This window comes from Nelumbo nucifera, chromosome 4 (assembly GCF_055504915.1).
Source record: "Nelumbo nucifera cultivar China Antique chromosome 4, China Antique-T2T, whole genome shotgun sequence".
NCBI classification, from domain to species: Eukaryota; Viridiplantae; Streptophyta; class Magnoliopsida; order Proteales; family Nelumbonaceae; genus Nelumbo; species Nelumbo nucifera.
Genome location: NC_142652.1, coordinates 17,617,270 through 17,624,194, shown reverse-complemented (window position 1 = coordinate 17,624,194; position 6,925 = coordinate 17,617,270).

Genomic DNA, 6,925 nt, shown 5'->3' with positions numbered 1-6,925 from the left:
GATAGCTTTGCTTTTGGATTAGTTTTAAATTAAAGAAAATTATAGTCGGAGTTGGCTGTACATTTAAAATTAGGCTACAAGTTGGTCAATAAACCAATAAAACTCTGACAACCGGCTCTACATTTCAAATTATAAAAATGCTTGCCATGCCATCGGAGGCTTATGTGGCTATTGCCAACATGGGACTCTTAATTAGACCTGTTCATGGGCTGAGTAGCCTGACGGGCCAACTCGGCCCGGCCCGATCTAAGTCGGGCTTGGACAAGATTTCAGGCCCACAGGCTCAGACCTAAAATATTGGGCCCGACTTTATTTTGGGCCAGGCTCGGGCTTTCTCAAAAAAGCTCGGTCTGAGCCCAAACTTGGCTTAATAATGTATTATATAATAAAAATATATTTTATATAATAAAAAACATATATAATACTTTTTTCTTCTATTTTTTCAAGTAATAATGAGATATTTACACAAACTGGAGAACGATAGAGATTTAGGGAAAATGAGATATTAAACGAGAGGGAGAGTGAGGGAGAAGAATGAGAACGATTTAGGGAGAACAATAGAGAGAGAGAGAGAGGGAGGGGTTTTTGATTTGGTTATAGACCGAAGATGAAAGAGTGGGAAAGACAAAGGAAGCAAGATATCAAGAAATGACTGTGAGAGTGAGAGAGAAGAAAGGGAGATCGAGAGACAAAGGGAGTGGGAGAGAAACTGAAAACCTATTTTTGGTATAGGTTTTTTACTATGTCTAACATGGACTAAGAGTCTCATGTTGGCAACAGCCACAAAAGCCTTTGATAACATGGCGGGGGCTTTTATAATTTGAAATGTAGAGCTAGTTGTCAAAGTTTTGTTGGTTTCTGGACCAACCTACATCATAATTTTAAATGTACAACTGACATTGACTATAATTTTCTCTTTAAATTATATATTTCATTTACATTATATAAAATATTTTTTATTTATTACACTTAACTTTTGTTTGTCTATGGTATCATTTGGCTCAAACCACTAACCCACCATCTAAAAATAAAAATTATTTGACTTCTAAGTTGACATTAAATTTTGTATTACATTTCCATCATTGATAAAATTATTTATTATGTATAAAACTTATTTTTGTTCAATATAATGAATGCACAATATTAGAGATGTGCCCAATATTTTATTTTTTATAAATATATAACATTAGATATGTGCCCAAAATTTTCTCTATCCTTTTTTATTATTATTTTTGTGATTCTTTGTATTTTCTATTATTAAAAATTTTATTATCTGACTATATCATTTCATTCCTAGGTAGATTTTGAATTTGGCATTCCATTTTCATCGTTAATAAAAATATTTCTTACATTTCATAGTTATTTATTTTATTTTTTTATTTAATTATGACATTATTTATTAATCCATTTAACCCCCAAATGGTTGAATTGCTTACCCACCATCGAGAGGGAAGAAAATGGTTTTGTTTTCAAAATATTTATTTTTATACTATTAAAATTAATATTGTGGATTTAATTACAATAATTTAATGATGAGAAAAATATATCTTAAATATAGGATTTAATGAGAGAGAATAGGAAAATATTTTTATTTCCAATTGATTTTAAAATTTACATTCTACTGTTTAATGTGTATGTAAAAATGTTCCCAAATTTTTTAATTTCTATTTTTTTATTTTATTATTTAATCGTGGCAATATGAATTAACCCATTTGACCCACAATGATTTAATTTCTTACCACCACCTAGATGAAAACACTAATTTTTGCTATGTAGATTTTAAAAGTATAAGTTTTTTTGTTATTTGAATTATTAATTTATTAAGTATTGATTTAACTAATAGAACTTAATGATGAGAAGAAACAAAAAATGACTTAAATAAATGATTCAATGAACATGAATGCAAGTTAATAACTTAAATGTTGGATTTAATGAGAGAATTGAATGCACTGAATATCTTTAAATTACCTCTTTTCAACTTAGCTAATATCAAGAACCGATTACCCTATTTGCTCTCATTTTTTTATCAATAAATTTAAATATAGAGGGGGTAAATTTTGTCTTTAGAAAATTGTAGAAATATTCTTGAGGCCATTTGTACTTTTTAAGATAATGTATATATATATAGAGAGAGAGAGAGAGAGAGAGAGATAGATAGATAGATAGAGAGAGAGAGAGAGAGAGATTGTATATTATAAAATTTAATTTGTGAGTTGTGACTTACCCGGTTACACCCAAATTCCAACCCGTCCAAGCTTACATTTCGGGCTCATGGTCTAGGTTGGGGCCATGTTCAGGCTATTGCCTTTAACATAGTTGCTAAGCTCGACCTGGGCCATGATCAGGGAGAGTTAATTTAAAAAAAAAAAAAACTAAATAAAAAGGGCAAAATGGGCACATAAGATAAACACGTAAGGGTAATTTGGGATTCTAGAAATATTAAAAGGAATATTTAATGATGTTAACCGATAAATGCCAACGGTGGGACAAAGTAATGGAATTTGTAAATTTAGAGGATCTTTGTCGCAAAACAAAATATTGGGGGTGGTAAGTAAGTGCCACTACCCCCTTGGTACAAGGTGGCTACATGTATTTATCCAAATCCTTGGAGGACTTGTCTCATGTTAATGTATATATAGGTGTCAACGGTATTCAAAAATTTGATTTTGAATTCGAGATCTGATATAATCGAATCGAATTCGAATAATTAAATATTTAATCGGTTGAATTTAGATATCCTATTCATATTAAATAATTAATCGGATTCGAAATCAGATATGACCTTATTCAATTCAATAAATATCCGAATTTGATCGATTATTTAATTCTTATATATAATATATGTGATGGAGGGTGATTTGGCCCGACCTCGCAGCACGGGTACACGTGGGCGTGACCTTGCTCAAGCAATGACTCAGCGTGACAGCACAACTGACATGACCACAATTCGAAGGGAAGGTCCCACCGAGTTCAGCTCGGCAACTGGGCGGATAAGCTACTCGCCGGAAGCCGCCTTACCTGCACCTCCTCCCCGGGGTTAAGGCACTTCGGGGCGCCCCGAGTTCAGGGCATCCTGACCTCTCTTGAGGCCCGAGCTCCTCCCAATGGACCTCGGGCCACTCCTAGACAGGAACGCGTTGATCCATCTCTGGACACCCCGAGGCATAGACACCTCGGGTCAGCCAGCTCGGCATAACTTGCTACAGGCAGCTCGTCACTCAAGAGACAACCCGTGCAAGGCAATTCGCGGAAGGGTAGTTCGGTATACCACAGGAAGGTCTCCTGCCCGACCACCGTACCCGACAAATTTGGGGACAGCAGCCATGTCTCCTGTCAGATAGCGTCGCGCCTATCATCTTTAGAAGGTGTCTCGCACCTGACAGGCACGTACCTTGCAACGACGGCCCCGCGCGTGCCACCTCAGCCTTGCCTGTAACGCCTGTGGCAGACTGACAGTGGCGGTTATACTTGCCCTGTCAGAAGCCAGAGGGCCTGAAGCAACGAGATTTTGTTATAAGAAGTTGATTCTCAAGGAACAAGGTATTTTCGAACCACCTGCGCAATCTGCACTCTTAGCCTTCGTTTTCCTTTTGCTTCTTGTACAAAATACTGACTTAATCATCGGAGTGTTCCTACCGGGCAAATACCCCCGGGAGTTATTCTTCTTTCTTCTCGTCTCAGGTACCTCTCAAGAGCCACACGAGTGCCAGCTAGGAGTGACCGGATCGCGCTACATCAATATGAAATCTTTAAATGTTTTATATAATATATAATAATTAAATTATATAAATAATTAATATATTTATATACTTTATATAAATAAAAATATTTATTAATTACCCAAAATAATTAATTAGTCGTATTTAAATCAAATATTTAAATATTTAATCGGATTTGAATTTGAATATTAATTTTCAATATCCGTTGAATATCGAATTGTCAAAATTTTCTAATCGGATTCGATTTTGGATATCCGATTCAAATTCGATCCGTTTACACCCTTGCATATTTTTGCTTTGAATATCAATAAAAGATATTATTTTTATAAAGTAACTAAAATAAGGTATTTTTTTTAAATATAAGAAAGGGCAATGACACTCTTCATTGTCTTCATTCTTTGCTCTCTTGCACGAAACCAGCAGAGCCCTCAGAGTTGACGATCCCGGCCGGAAGATATCTTGGCTGGAGCTGTGGGTTTTATCAGGGATTGCGAGGAGGGGGGTGGACCTGACCCCCTCTACAAATGCAAGGTCCGTCCGCCAGTCCGCCGTGCTGTGCATAACCGACAGCTGTGACTCGTAAGACTCTAAACAATAAAAAGAAAACGAATAAAATAAAAAATAAACGGAGGTAAGGACTGACTGAGGAATGGGGAGATGTCATCATGTCATGTCTTCCTGGCAATGCTTTCAGACTTTAGTTCAGCTGCGTCTGTTTAGCAATTAGGCATCTGCCAGCACCACCCACCAAACGCTCCCAACACTCTCCATGGCCCAAAATGATCTCCGACGGTGTGGTCGGTTCCGCTGATGAGGGTGGTGACAGTAGCGGCGACGCATACGAGTAAGAGGAGGCGGAGGAAGGGGAGAAGGAGAGTTGAAACCGGCATATTCGCTTCTCTCTTACCTTTTTGGGAAAACGGAGTCTACCAACCTTCTTCAATTGTAGGATTCTAGCAGATAAGAGAGTCTGAATACAGACGCAGAGGAAGAGACATACAGGAAGACGATGAACAGTATCGTTGTCCGCCCTTGCCCTTATCTGCTAGAACCCTCAATAGTCCCCACTATAAACCACGGTCACGATTCATCATCCCTGTACGATGGGGTTAGAAAATTCTGACCTGAATTGATCGGTCATTCTCCCTAAGATAAATGAAAATTTTATCAAATTCAAAATTTATCAATAATTATCATAAATTGTGGTTATTTTAGTGAAATTTACTGTTGATTACATTTATAGTTAATTTGCAGGATTTTAGTTCATAGTTAATTAAAATGTGTTGTTAATTAACAATGAATTAAATTACTCAACGATTAACCTACGACCCAATTCACTGATCAAACTTGGCAAACATTGGCAAACATGAGACCCATGCAATACATGAGCCCTATCAAAGCGAAATTGAAGAAAATAATCTGTTCTCGAGTTGGATGAACCAATTCAAATCCAATCCAACCATTATTTTATTAATGCGTAACATTATCAACCTTTAATTGGCGTTTAATTTAATTAAAATAGATAAAACTAATAGATTTGTATAATCATCTGAAGTTACTTTTCAAAGTCATATAGAAAATTCCAAAATTTGTCAAGAATAGCCATTAATGAATATAGCTTTTTTTTGTCAAAATTAACTATTTATATATATTAATTAATTAATTATTAGTTGCGGTTCAATACCCTGCTTCATGCTTTATGATAATAGCACGGTTCTTTCTTCAACCTTCTGTCACTGTTGCATCTACACCCCTCTATTATATTGAGATGGTGAAAGTGGAAAGTTTACCAAAATATCCAATGTTATCATTTGAATGGTAACTTGACTTCTAAATTCACTATTCCCTATTACATTGATTATAAAGTTCATAAAATTTGTGTGTGTTTCTTTTCTTTTCTTTTTTTTTACAATTGTTATATATTTTATTGAAATTTATATATGATAATATTTAACTCTATTTAGATTCGAGCTGGGCTTATTTGAGAAAGCCCGAAGCTGAGCATGTCAGCTTGAAATTTTGTCCAAGCCTAATAAAAAATAGATCGGCCAGGCCAACACATTAGATTGCTCGACCAATGAGCAGGTATATTGCCGCCCAAGTTCCACAAACATATATTTTCTTGACAAATAGAAACTCGTTAAGGCTGCATTTGTTTTAGGTGTAAATTTAGTTTTACACCGATGGGGAATGTGAACCGGTTTAGTTGTCGATAGAAATTGGGACCAGTAGATTTTGAAAATTTACACCGACCATGTTTGGTTGTCAAGGTGTAAATTCTATGAAAATTTACACAGAGGAGGAGGGAAGCAGAGGAAGAAAAAGGAGGAGGAGAAGAGAGAAAGAGAGACAAATGGTGAGAGAAAGGTCAAAGGTGGGTTTAGATTGCAATGGCGGTGACGAAACAGAGAAAGAAAAAAGGGGGGAAGAAGAAGGAGAGAGAGAGAGAGAGAGAGAGACGGTGTTGCTGCTGCCCTGTGTTCAAATATTGTAGTAGCGGTGACGGAACAGAGAGAAAAAAAAGGGGGGGAGAAGAAGAAGAAGAAGAAGAAGGGGGAGAGAGAGAGAGATCGCCGATGCTGGTGCTGCATTGGGTTCAGATCTTTTGTTGCAACTGGTTGCAACGGCGACGATGGAACAGAGAAAGAAAAAATGGGGGAAGAAGAAGAAGAAGAAGAAGAAGAGAGAGAGAGAGAGAGAGAGAGAGAGAGAGAGACGGTGTTGTTGCTGCCTTGGGTTCAAATATTGTAGCAGCGGTGACGGAACAGAGAAAGAAAAAAAAAAGGGAAGAAGAAGAAGAAGGGGGGGGAGAGAGAGAGAGAGATCGCGCGGTGCTGGTGCCGCCTTGGGTTTAGATCTTTTGTTGCAACTGGTTGCAACGACGACGATGGAATAGAGAAAGAAAAACGGGGGGAAGAAGAAGAAGAAGAAGAAGAAGAAGAGAGAGAGAGAGAGAGAGAGAGAGAGAGAGAGAGAGGCTGTTGCTATCGCTGCCGCCTTGGGTTCAGATCTACTAAGAGAGAAGGAGAAGAGAGATAGATAGATGAATAAAGAGACTCTAGTTTTACACCGATAATTTCGATGTATATTTTACATCGATTATCGGTGTAAAAAATTAAAAAATCAATTTTACACCAGTTTAAAATTATACTATTTCCAAACTTGTGTAAAATCAGACGAGGTATAAAATTTACCCCATATTTTCC